The sequence below is a fragment of the Mirounga leonina genome, unplaced genomic scaffold (genome assembly GCF_011800145.1).
Source record: "Mirounga leonina isolate KUSES-001 unplaced genomic scaffold, KU_Mleo_1.0 Mir_165, whole genome shotgun sequence".
NCBI lineage: Eukaryota > Metazoa > Chordata > Mammalia > Carnivora > Phocidae > Mirounga > Mirounga leonina.
The window spans coordinates 59,184,334-59,197,378 of record NW_023270415.1 but is presented as its reverse complement, the minus strand read 5'-3'; the positions used below and the strand labels follow the sequence as shown (position 1 = coordinate 59,197,378).

General features: G+C 38.4%; 1 protein-coding gene across 7 annotated transcripts in view; it reads left to right on the top strand.

Annotated features, from left to right (window-relative positions):
- Window positions 1-13,045, top strand: part of TRPS1 (transcriptional repressor GATA binding 1) — a 258,019-nt gene that overhangs the window by 208,534 nt on the left and 36,440 nt on the right. The gene's annotated exons all lie outside the window — the stretch shown is intronic.

The window sequence follows — 13,045 nt, the reverse complement described above, 5'->3', positions numbered from 1 at the left end:
TTTTACTTCTCCAATTCATAGTTCATACTTCCCACGAATGTATATGCCTAGCACACAAACAGAATTGCTTTATACCCAGCTCAGAACCCTTAATTGTTCTCTTTGCTTGAAGTAATCAACACCAGCTCACTCTCTCTCTCTCTCTCTCTCTCTTTTTTTAAAGAGAGAGAGAGCACGCGAGCAAGCCCGGTTGGGGAGCAAAGAGAGAATCTGAAGCAGGCTCCATGCCCAGCACAGAGCCCAATGCAGGGCTCAATCTCACGACCCTGAGATCATGACCTGAGCTGAAATCAAGAGTCTGACGCTCAACCAGCTGAGGCACCAGGCACCCCAACACCAGCTCTCTTACTGAGCCATTGAGCACTCTTCACCCACCTTCTCACAGAGGTGCCAATTCACGGTCCTTCCAGTTTAGGCAATCACTAAAGGCTTCTGTTGGGCAATCTAGAACACTGCTCACCATTCCCATCTTTATTAGTGTTGAGTGTGGACCAGCCTCAGTGCTATTCTAGTTTTTTTGGTTTATGTTTTTTTAACCTTTAAAGTAAAGACAACTATATTTTAGTTCTTTTGAATTAACCTAAGTTCTTTACCTTTTAAAATAAAACTACTGTACTTTATCTAATCAGTCTAAATTAACCACTTCCGGGGCGCCTGGGTGGCTCAGTTGGTTAAGCGACTGCCTTCGGCTCAGGTCATGATCCTGGAGTCCCAGGATCGAGTCCCGCATCAGGCTCCCTGCTCGGCAGGGAGTCTGCTTCTCCCTCTGACCCTCCTCCCTCTCATGCTCTCTGTCTCTCATTCTCTCTCTCTCAAATAAATAAATAAAATCTTTAAAAAAAAAATCTTAAATTAACCACTTCCTCTTCCTTGCATTAATACTGTTTAGGTACACACTGTGCTCTCTCTCTTTTAGGACAACAGTGTTATGCATTTCTGTTTTCGCCACAGTATTTGAATGGTGTGCTTTTCTCCCACACCAGAATGAAAGCAAGAAATTTTTGTCTTAATTGTTTCCTGTTCTATTCCCAGCTCATAGGACAACTCATAGACCCTCAGTAAGCACTGGTTAAATGAGCAAATAAGGTTGCTCACTACTTGACGCTGGATTGCACTGATTTGACTAGAACACTTCTTGAAAACATGTATTTCCATGTATTTTGTAATTAAGGTTTTGCTAAGTCATTTTCATAGCAAACTTCTTAATAAATTTAGACCCAAATGATCTAAAATGATGAGGATTTTATTATAATAAGGAAAGAAAAAGTGTGCCCATGTTGTGCCTTTGAGTTTTCTTGGGAAATAAAATAGAGGAGCCATATATTTTATTATTTCTTTATGATTTGCTTGTGTCTAAATATACTGAGGAATACTCCAGACAATTTTCCAATGTATAAATCGTAAGATGGCCGTAGCCAAAGTGAGTGGTTTGGACAAGATGTTAAATTCACTTCATTTCTAAAATATTTTGGTTCTGTTTCTTAATCCCCAACTATCATTTATTTGAACCATGTAAATTTTTTAGGTAAAGAATGCATTTTGAAAAGTTAACAATATCTGGGGTGCCTGACTGGCTCAGTCGGTAGAGCATGTGAATCTTGATCTTGGCGTTTGAGCCCCATGTTAAATAATAGAGTTTGCTTAAAAAAATAATAAATAGGGACGTCTGGGTGGCTCAGTCGGTTAAGCATCTGCCTTCGGCTCAGGTCATGATCCCAGGGTCCTGGGATCGAGTCCCGCATTGGGCTCCCTGCTCCGCGGGGAGCCTGCTTCTCGCTCTGCCTCTGTCTCTCTCTGTCTCTCATGAATAAATAAATAAAATCTTTAAAAAAATAATAATAATAATAAATAAATAAAATAGGGGCGCTTGGGTGCCTCAGTCAGTTGAGCATCCCACTCTTGATTTCAGCTCAAGTCAGCCACATGGAATCAAGCCTCACACCAGGCTCCTTGCTTAGCGGGGAGTTAGCTGGAGATTCTCTCTCTCCCTTTCCCTCTGCCTCCCCCCCCATCCCGTGTTCACAGGTGCTTTCGCTAAAATAAATAAATAAATATTTTAAAATAAATAAATAAATAAATAAATAAAATCTTTAAAACTTAATAATATCCTATAGATTAATTACATATTTAGAATACAATTCAAGTTGCAGATCAGAGTAAGAATTTGGTAACAAAAAGAAAATCAATATCAAACCTGAATCACCAAGAAAGAAAGGGGCTAAAAACTCAAAGTACTGGAGGGACACCTTGAGAAGTTAAAGCATATAATTCCAGGTCAGCTAGAATAAAATAGGATGTATACAGAGGTTCCTCATGGGTTGCCTAATTTTTAATCTAGAAAAATTTGCCATTGCTTATGAAAATACGTTACCCATGTATTACACACTGTGAAAGAAAGTATTTTTCTCCTTCAAAAAGAAGCCATATGGCATACAAAAAAAAAGAATTCTGGCCTTGGAGAAAAAAGAAAAAGAAAAAAAAAACAGATTTGAAGCTTACTAGATGTATTATTTAGTTTCTCAGCTCTGTTTCAGAATCTTGAAAATGAGTTCAATTTCCCCTGTTAAAATTTGTTAATAATGCATTGGTGTTCTGCAAGGATTCCCTAAACCATCTTAATTGCATGAGCCCAGTGGAGCCCTGAGAATTCCATCAGACCTTCTCCCCTAGCAGCTTCATGTGTACTAATTAGAGATATAGAGATATTGAGCACCCATGCAAGGTTTGAAAAATGTCTTCACTGATATAACAAGTTTGAAAACCACAGAAATAATGTGTATAAGCTAAAAAATTAGCATGCACTCATAAATAATAGCTTCCATTATTAGGTAATACATGCTGGATCCATTAAATATTAAAACACGGACCTCCTATTACTGAATCATAACCTCTCAGGTTACCTGGACAAAATGTCTTACAGAGGAACACATCTTGTGTGGAATGAAACCCGGTGTGGGCATTGCTACAACCTGATCTTTCATAGTCACTTAAATTTCTTTTGCCTTTGTTAGAGTTTGTGCCCTTCAACCAGTTGTAGAGCTGAGCGGTAAGAACAACTCTGAAGAATAGTATGTGCTTTAGAGTACAGGAAAAGTAATGTGAAAATACCAACAGACCTTTTGCATCATTCAAGCTAGGAATGAATGTTTGAGCCCTGGAAATTCACAAAAGAACTTGGAGCAAATGATGACGTTTAATTTGATCAAGATATTATAAGGGCTCTTAAAAAGAAAAACAAAATCCACCTACTATCTGGAAGCCTAAAGCCTACAGAGGCCTCACTTACATCTCAACCCATAATCTAGTAATGGACTACAATGAAAAGTTGGGGAAATGGGAAATGTTATCCAAGTATGCAGAGTTTTAAGGTGAAGTGTTTGTGTTATGGAAGATTTCATGCATTGTAACAATTTCTAGAGAGCAGGATCTTTTAATTTCTTATACTCTGTTACATAGAATTCTTTTTTGAAAAGATTCTGTATTTCAAGATAATTCTGTGAATTTCATGAACATGACAAAATAAAATTGAACTCTGCAAGCTTCTAACCCATGGAGTTAATTAATGAGGAGTGTTACAGGATTTACAAATAATTCAATCCATCAAAGTACAGTGATAATAATATCACTGTTGACTACATCAGATTGAGATTAATCAACCATCAGTATCTTGGGCTCTGAGAAAAATATTAAGTAATAGAGCATTCTATCATTGCAGTAGTGTGAATGCTGATGAAAGAATTGGTGGATAGAATCCTCTTGTGGAATTAAATATGTCAAAACAACTTCTACACAGTGGAGCTTACTTTGCATAAAAGCCAAAAAACTTGAAAAACTTAAAAGACAAACACTCATAACATGGAAGTAGAGTAGGACAAGAGGAATAATTTAAAACATTACTAGAAAACTATTTGAATTAGGCCAGCTAATTTGAATGGCTGGACCCAGCACCATGTTCAAAATCTTGAATAGCCATCGTGGCAGCACTGCTCAGCTCAACAGACATGCTGTGTGGAACATCTCAGGCTAGCGTAAAATTGGGCGCGGGGCGCGGGTTTAACTGTAGGCAAGCAGTCTCTCCCAATATCCTTGAGATTTCAGTATACCATCGTAGAATCCCTGACCTGGAGATGAAGCCCAGGAATTTACTTTTTACAAGGAACCAAGGTGATACCAGTACGAAACAGGAGTTTGGGAACCATCAGATTGATACCCAATTCCAGCTTAACTCAGATTGGATGGCCAAGGGAATAAATGTCCTTGCAAGCATTTTCCCATCCACAGGCTTCCAGTGTGTTAACGCGGTTAGGGCCACATGCGTGTACCATGAAAACAGTTACCCAGTGCAAATAGCAGTTCATCGGTATTATCTCATCAAATTCATCCAAGTCAGTTGCCTGTTTATAGTTTGGATACTTTAGAAATAGGCAGTCTCCTAATTGACACTTCAGCAGGTACATGGCTCCTTGAAGGTGTTTTGAAAACCAAGTTCATTTTAACGTGTCTCTCATAGTTGATAAAGTCGATGTGGCTTTTTCCCAGGATGCTAAGCCAACAGTGTGTTTCACATTTTGAACTGGCTTTCATGTTTATCTGAGACATGGGATGAATTGTTTGAAGGCAGGTGTAGGACAGGTGCATTGAGGTATCTATACACACGCGTACGCGAACACACCCACTCTCACACATGCACACATGCAAATGGAGACATTTCTCTTAGTAAAATTGAGAAACAGATCTGAAATCATGGAGGGGATTTCTGTCTGGTTGATTCTGTTTTTCTGTTTTGTCAGTGAACACTGAATTGATGTGTGACTGTGCCCGACGTTAGTTTTAGTAATTGAAGATGAAGGACACGTGAAGTTATATTATTGCCGACACTATTTTTCCAAATAACCACTGAGCTTTTTTGGTTTGGTTTGGTTTTCCATGAGCCTAGGTTGGTTAAAAATCGATTCCCATACTGATCTATCTAGAGCATTATTAATGGTGATGCGACATTTTATGTGTCAGGCTCTTGAAATGATTTAAGTACAAGAGACATTCTTATGTTACATCTGTGCTCAAGGAAACGCCACGAATATCATCTCATTTATATAAATACTTGTCAGGTGACTGCCTAATTTTACAGGCATCTGAGTCTTATCCAAGCATGCCAAGGCCGTGATACTTGGGAGTTCCTTTGTATTTCAGTCTGTGGCATCAGACAAGGCTTTTTTCCCCCTCTCTACAAAAAAAAAAAAAAAGGCAGTTTGAATGTTATCACATCAAAGGGAAAGATGCCATTGTCTGAGAGCTGTCTCAGATCTATCAGAATAAATCAATTATGGGACAGAATTCATCAGAGGTACCGTTTCTCCCAAACAGGAGACCCCCTCCCTCATTTCCTTCTCAGAAATGTAATTATAGAATATATAATATATATATTTTTTTGTTTGGTGAAAAGATACCAGTAAAGTGATAACATCTGGCTGGAGCAAAAGGCTGCCAGCTAAGGAATGGTTTCCTCTCTGCGGGTCTGACCAGAGTCTGATGTTGTGCAGATGTGCGGCCAGGCCTGACTGTAAAAGTTATAAACATTGTCATAACATTGTTCGACTTCTCTAGTATTTCCTGTCTTCTGCTTAGCACTTTATTACTAAGTCTGGCAAGCCGCCAAGTGAAATGCAGGGAGTGAGGGCCTCTGGCTTGAAATTTAAAACAAGTCCTGAATTCATTGGGTTTAATTTGATATGCGAACTCTGATAACTCACACTTGTTAAAATAAAGCCGCTTACCATTCAAGTTAGATTTACACAGCTTTGGGAGAACACGGGAGAAGAGGAAGAAAACACATTTTTCAAAACTTTAGTATTGGCTTTTAGCTCTTGGTTTTCTGGGGTGGGGGTGGGGGAGGGCCAAGGGTTCTGAGCGGGGAACAGCTGATTCAGAAGCTGGACAGCTTACAGCAAACTTGTGTTCATTTCCTGTATTAGATGCAGTTCCCTGGGCACAGAACGGGCCTTTCTTTCAACACTTCTGAGCACGTTCTTTCTCTTGGCTCGTTTTCAGATTAGGAAGGCCACAGGAGGCTCGTTGTCTATACATCATAACAAAATGGTGAGGTGAAAACAAACGAACGATGCACTACCAGGCTGGGTTTCTGCAGAGGGTATCTTGTGCCAGGGTTGAACAGAACATCATTGAAGCACCAGCATGAAGACATGTTAACCCAATTTTTCCTGTAATGTATACATGATTGATTGGCAATTTTTGGACCACAGGCTGTGGTTAGGATTACATCAATCAGGAAGCAGTAACTCTGGAGGGACTTCCCTTAAATGATCTAGTGTTTATTGGCGAAAGTGGTTGCATTTTTTGCTGTCTGTTTCTTTCATGTGTTCATCAGCCCCGTTCTTGTTTGACATGCGGTATCACTGCATGAGATAGGTCACTTTTCCTGCTTTTATCCCCTTTAGCCATTTAAAATGCAAAATGATGCACCTACCACAACGTCTGGTACATAGAGTGCACTATTTTTTTTTTTTCCCAAAAAAGAATGATTGTGGAATGAATGAGAAACAAGTAGTGAATGAGAGTACATTTAAGTGTGCATGTAATCAAATTTGGATTTTATGCTTTTCAGAAGTAGTTAGGATCACTTTGTGAATTAACAGCATGCCAGAGGTTTACCTGTAGAGTATCATTGACCTAAATAGAGCACTGCACATCGATCAATTAACATTAATATGCAGTTTTTAACTTCTTTGCAAAACTATTGCATCATGCAGACTTTGTAAATAAATTTTAAAGTAAATATGAGAAAAAGAGGAGGCTGGAGAGGAATTTGCTGGTTGCTAATAGTCACCAATGGTTCGCTCACACCACCCTTTTGTACACTTTAGGATAATAGGAAAAATGTCATCAGTAGAGTGCCATCAGAATTCTGATTGCGATCTTTGCTGTTTTGTGGATTTTCATAATGGTCTTGAACGTATGTAACTTGCTGTGTTCCCAAAAGGATGTGTTATGGATCTATGAAATTTTTGTAAGTTGTGAACACTAAAAATCTATCCCAAGGCTCTGCTGTTAATTTGTTTTTATTGAGGGGGAAGCAAGAAGGAGGCACATATGTGTGCAACCACTTTTCCCTGCTCTGTTTTTTCATGTGTAATTGGTGTTCGGGGATGCATGGGTGACACATGAGTTACAGTTCATAACTCTGGAGAAGAAAGAAGTTCCTGACACCGATCTTCCCAGGCCGCAAGATCCTAAACTTATAAAATGGAAAGGTACAAAAGAGAAACTTGTGTACTGTCACTTCAAGTTCAGGGCTCAAAGTTATTTTTCAAAGAGAGCATTAGCTAGTGATTTTAAGTGGTCCTCCCAAAATCGTAGGCGCTTAATTGTATTATCTAATTTTTGGGAAATGGAATGTAAGGCATTTGAAAGTTAAATAGCGTGAAGAATGAAAAGCATGTTCAAAAAGCATTTAAGATGGTTGGTGAGGCCTGTGCGATTCAGGCCAGCTCCTGCAGACACAGGATTCTGAACACTGATCATCTAATCACACTGGGTTTGGAATTCAGTTTCTGGCTCCACATCATGATCACAACAGATGTTTCCCAGGCAGAATAGGTGGGTGCAAGAAGTAGGTTTCAGAAATAACTCACTAAATTTATAATCAGATTTCTGTAAGAAAACTTTGGAAACGTACTTAGCGGAATTCTGCTTTACACACGGCCTAGTCACTTTGCACATGACATGCCTGTGCCTAGTTCGGTGTATTCCTGTATACTCTGGTTTTTTTTCATGCAAGAAATTCCCTCACTTTTTTCCTCTTCCAGGTATCTGTGTGTGCGTGCACACGCACATGTGTGTGTGTGTGTTTTAAATCACATATTACCGTGGCATCTCCACATGAAGGCAACATGCATTTTAAAGTGTTTTGTGTGAAACTCACAGTATTTCCTGTTATTTGGGAATGCTGCTTTGACCCATTATTTTTCTTCCAGTCGTCTGATGCGAACCCGACACTAGTTATGTATGCCTTTATTGACATGATCAAGTTAAACAGCTAGTTGGTGTTTACCCATCTCCTTTGAATATTAAGTAAGCAGATAAGAAAACCTCACCTTAATATTGGGCTCTTCATCTCTGGTAGATTGCTACAAGAGGAATATGTAGCAAAGGATACAGACAAGAAATCATAAAATCTTGGTCTGGGGCCAACAGACCTCTCGCTAGCTGCTGGATTGGTAAGAAAGCAGCTTTCTGCTGTCAGAATCAACATTACTCAGACAGTTGCAGAAGCTCTGAAGCCTTTGGATTTGTTTGCAATGAGAGATTTGTTGTGGATTTTTAACAAGGCTCCTGTGTGTGTGCCATGCTTAGTAAATATTGGCCTTCAGGGTATTTTTCAGTCACGCTGAATGGACTGTTAGTTTCCCCAAACTGCAAAGTGCAGAAAATCCATTTCCCTGATTTTAAGATTGCATCATAGGTTTTGCAATGCAAAAGCAAAATTAAATCTAGCAAAAATCTTCTTTAAAGAACTGGAAGTCATCAGGAAAAAGAAAGATACCTGTGATTATATAAACAAATGGGCCTAGAAAGGATCTATAGAAGTACTTAATAATGAAATTATTTAAATTAAAGGGACTGAAACATTCTGATTTCTTAGAATGGGGAAAATTAATCCTGTAAATACTATGACTGATGTGATCAAATAATGACCTTTTCCCATATTATAAGTTGAACATACCTTTTAAATCTTATCGAAATGTATTTTATAAAAAGTGATTTAGTTAGAAATAACCCTGGTAGAAGGTATGCAGTGAGGCTTCCAGAAATCTGAAAAATATTCAGCCTGTCACCAAACGTTGTCTTTTTTTTTTTTATGGATTCCATAATGTTTTCCTTCTAGCAAATGTGTCGATATTGACAGTTATGTTATACTCAAGAATGACCTGACATTTTTTTTTAATTATTATTTAAAACTCACTTTCAAAGGGTGATCAGTGAAGTTCTTATATTTAGTCTCTAAGGAATTTAAGGCGATATCACAGTTATGTCAAGGGCAAAAACTACCACGGGGCATCTGAAAGTGAGAATTTCATGGTAGTTGTTGAATGATGAAGAGGTCCAAAAAATCCAGTTGTCTAGCAGAATTGGTGTGCTAACACTCTTTATGTACTTTTAGAAAATGGTCAGCATTCCTGTTAGAAAACACGTAGGCTTTAGGACCTAAACGCCCCAAATTGTGACAAGTTGGGGGTGAAGAGAGGTATTTAAGGCACATTGTTCTACCCCTGAGGTAGAGACGCCTATTAGAGTGTGGATTTTAGGAAACTTTCTCTGTCCTACATTTTCTGCCAGAGGCCTAGTACACGGAAGACTAGCTGGAAAGAGAGGGTACTTTTCCATATGTTGTCCATTTGGCTGTCAGCACTTGTTCTCCCAGAAAAGAACAGAGTTTTGAGTGACTGCTAGTCTGTCTTAAAGTATGGTAATGAGGCTAATTAGGAGAGATGAAAACTGCACTAGATTTGTGAAGGCAATTATCTATATAGCTTTTGTGCCATCCTTTATCTTTATCAGATTCTTCTTCTCTAATTTTGTCATTTCTCAAACATCATAAGAATAATGAAAATGTCTAAGGCAATATGAGCAATATGGTTGGTAGAAAAGAATAAAATATACCAATGTAATTCTGTGAACCTGCGTTCTATTTGGACTCTTTTGAAACGAAGATTTGGAGCATGGCTAAGGCCGTTCTTACTAGTATCGTTGTTGTTTAGTTTACATAAATGAAAATTAATTGTACTTTATTATAATGAGCCTATATATCTTCTTTGATAAGTGAACAATATTTTGCTTGGTCCTTTTATGTCAGTCATCATGGTAAGTCAGTAATTTAGTGTACTTGAAAGGAAAAGACATCAGAGGCTTGCAAAGCAAGCATAAAATGTATTCTCTTTTATGTGATTTAGAAAGTTGAAACATTGTAGTTTCTGTTTTCAAAGGTTTAATACATTTTAACTTTGACAACAATTATGAAAGTAAACGAATGAACTCAGATCTCTACACAGTGATTTCATAGTAGGTGACATTGAACATAAGTTTTGTTTGTTCCAAGTATTTAATTACCAAAGTTAACAGTTAAAATATTAGTATTTTTTTAAACCTGCTGAATTATTTTTGCATAGTGCTACTGACATTTCTTCTGAGATATATAAAATATGGCACTCTAAGAATATCACATTATTTCTAAAGTAAAATTGTAAGTTTAATCCCCCCCTCAAAGAAATCTGGTATTATTTAAGATTTCAATAAAGTTTAGAAGAGTTGGTTTAATCCAGTAGGAATCCAGACTGGGTTTGTTTGATTGGTAATTGTTTGTACTGACATTACACCTGGGCATAATTTTTTATTACTTTTAGCATATTTTATTATAATTTTCATTACTTCTGTCTTTCGTAGAAAAGTTCACGAGCCTGAGAGCTTCTTAAAGGCATAAAGGAAACATTCATTTTTTTTAGAAATGTTTGTTTTATAGAATCAATGGAAAAAATCAAATAAACCAAGAACAACATATAGGTAGAAAATCAGAATTGCTAAATAATTTTCCTACATGTGGAATTCCATTACCTTCAAATAATCCAGTAGCAAAGCAGGGAAATTTCATAATGTCTTATGTTGCAATGATTATAAGAGGAAGATACTTGGGAGCAAGTAAGGGGCAAAGGTGTGGTAAGTAGGTTTGGTAAAGAACTTGTAGCACAATCCAGAAGGTCATAGTCTAACCAGAACTAAAAGACCAGAGGTGAACTAAACCTGAACTAAGAATCACTAGGGAGGCTTGTTAAAAATATAGATGCTGGGGCGCCTGGGTGGCTCAGTCGTTAAGCGTCTGCCTTCGGCTCAGGTCATGATTCCAGGGTCCTGGGATCGAGCCCCGCATTGGGCTCCCTGCTCGGCGGGAGGCCTGCTTCTCCCTCTCCCACTCCGCCTGCTTGTGTTCCCTCTCTCGCTGTGTCTCTCTCTGTCAAGGAAATAAATAAAATCTTTAAAATATATATATATATATAGATGCGTGGACCTCATAACTAACGATTTCTGATTCAGGGGGTCTTGTGTGGGACAAAAAAAAATCAAACCAAAAAAACCCATATTTTTAACAAGTGCACCCAGATGAATCTGTAGTGTATGGACCACACTTTGAGAAACACTATGCTAGGTCAAGAGATTTGCCATCCCGAATATCAGAGCAAGGATAAGCATTGAAAGCAAGTAGGGAAACTGGAGGAGCTGAAGCACAGAAAGACGTCAGGGTAGAGCAGAAGGGAAGCCTGAATTGGTAACCTCAGAAACTGCATTCTCTTAGGTTGAACTATATAAAATGGCCATCCCATAAGGTCCAGTCTATAAGTCTGTCTTTGTCAGAATGACACTTGTTCATCCCCATAACCTTTCTAGGCTCATGTTCATCATCTGTAAGTTAGTTCCAGCACTTGAAGATTCTAGAATGGCCGTGGATAGAGCAGACAAGGACTGAAACTGGGAGGGTGGATGCACCCATCCCATTTCAGGGACTGAAAAGCAAGTGATCAGAAACCGGGCCAGGAGTTGGGAACCAACGATTGCAGAGGAGAAAAAAACAAGCAGGAAACTAAATTGATGCAAGACTGTTGCTCCTAACTGAAGCAGCCTTCTGCCTCAGGCCCAGGTCACTCTCCTGGTTGTTTTTGAAACAGGAACCAATCTCAACACAACTAGAGGGGGTCTTGCAGGTGGAATCGGGTAATTGGAAGCAGCTGGTGCAGGTGAAAGCGTGAGATTGGGGGAAGTAGCCGTGGTTTTCGTCTTGATAGGAAACAAAGTCCTTTCCTCGTGCGGGAAGCGCAGAGTAATAAACACACACTAGTAATGCATATATGGCACATTGTTTTTTATGTAAATTATGATTCTCAGATAGCTTGGAAACATTTACCTGAGTATTTTGAACACTCCCATGATACACATCCTTGATTTTGTGTGAAATCTATTTAAAAAAAAAAAAAAACCCACTTGGCTGCAAAGTCAAACTACAACCCTCATGACCGTATCCAACCTAACACAAAATCCAATGTGGGCAAGCCAAATGGTCATTTTATAGTACTTCTCCCCAACTTCGGAATTTAAAAGGAATCACTGTCGGGGCGCCTGGGTGGCTCAGTTGGTTAAGCGACTGCCTTCGGCTCAGGTCATGATCCTGGAGTCCCAGGATCGAGTCCCGCGTCGGGCTCCCTACTCAGCGGGGAGTCTGCTTCTCCCTCTGACCCTCCCCCCTCTCATGTGCTCTCTCTCTCAGTCTCTCTCTCTCAAATAAATAAATAAAATCTTTAAAAAATAAATAAATAAAAAATAAAAGGAATCACTGTCTGAAAGAAAAAAACATCTACAGAAAAGAATTGTATTTCCCTAAATGGGAGAACCATCATGATAAATATATATGCATATTATACTTACCATTCTTTTATAAATGTATGCAAGAGTGAGATTGTGGTTAATGACATGTTGCATTTTATATTAAACCATTATGAATTGATATTTATAGATAAATTTCTTAAATCTGTGGTGGCAGTATTTTAGTAATTTTCATCTGGTAACTCCATCTCGCCTTACAGGTTTTTAGCCTTTTGTTAAAGCAATGTTTTGAAAGAAAATTGTCTTTAGGTTAAATTGGTAGCCTCCTCTTCAGTTTATAAATTGAGCATTTAGTTCTTCTCAGCTCTTTAGTGAACTAAGTTTTGCTTAGCAATTGAAAATCCTAATTTCCTGCCTTCCAGAAGTCACAATTGAATACAGAAACAAACACTTGATTTCCTCATTGGCTCTTTTTGTTTCCTTAAATGAAGAAGGAATTTTGGTGCAATTTAGCTTCCACAAGTTTGGACTAACTTAAGGAGGGATATGATTGAAGATGCCTGGTGTAGAGTAGGGAAGTAGTTCAGTAGAAATCCCTGAAGGGAGGCTTGGGAGATGTTGCAGAAAGGGTAAATAGGAAAGAATAAAATGTTCATCTAGC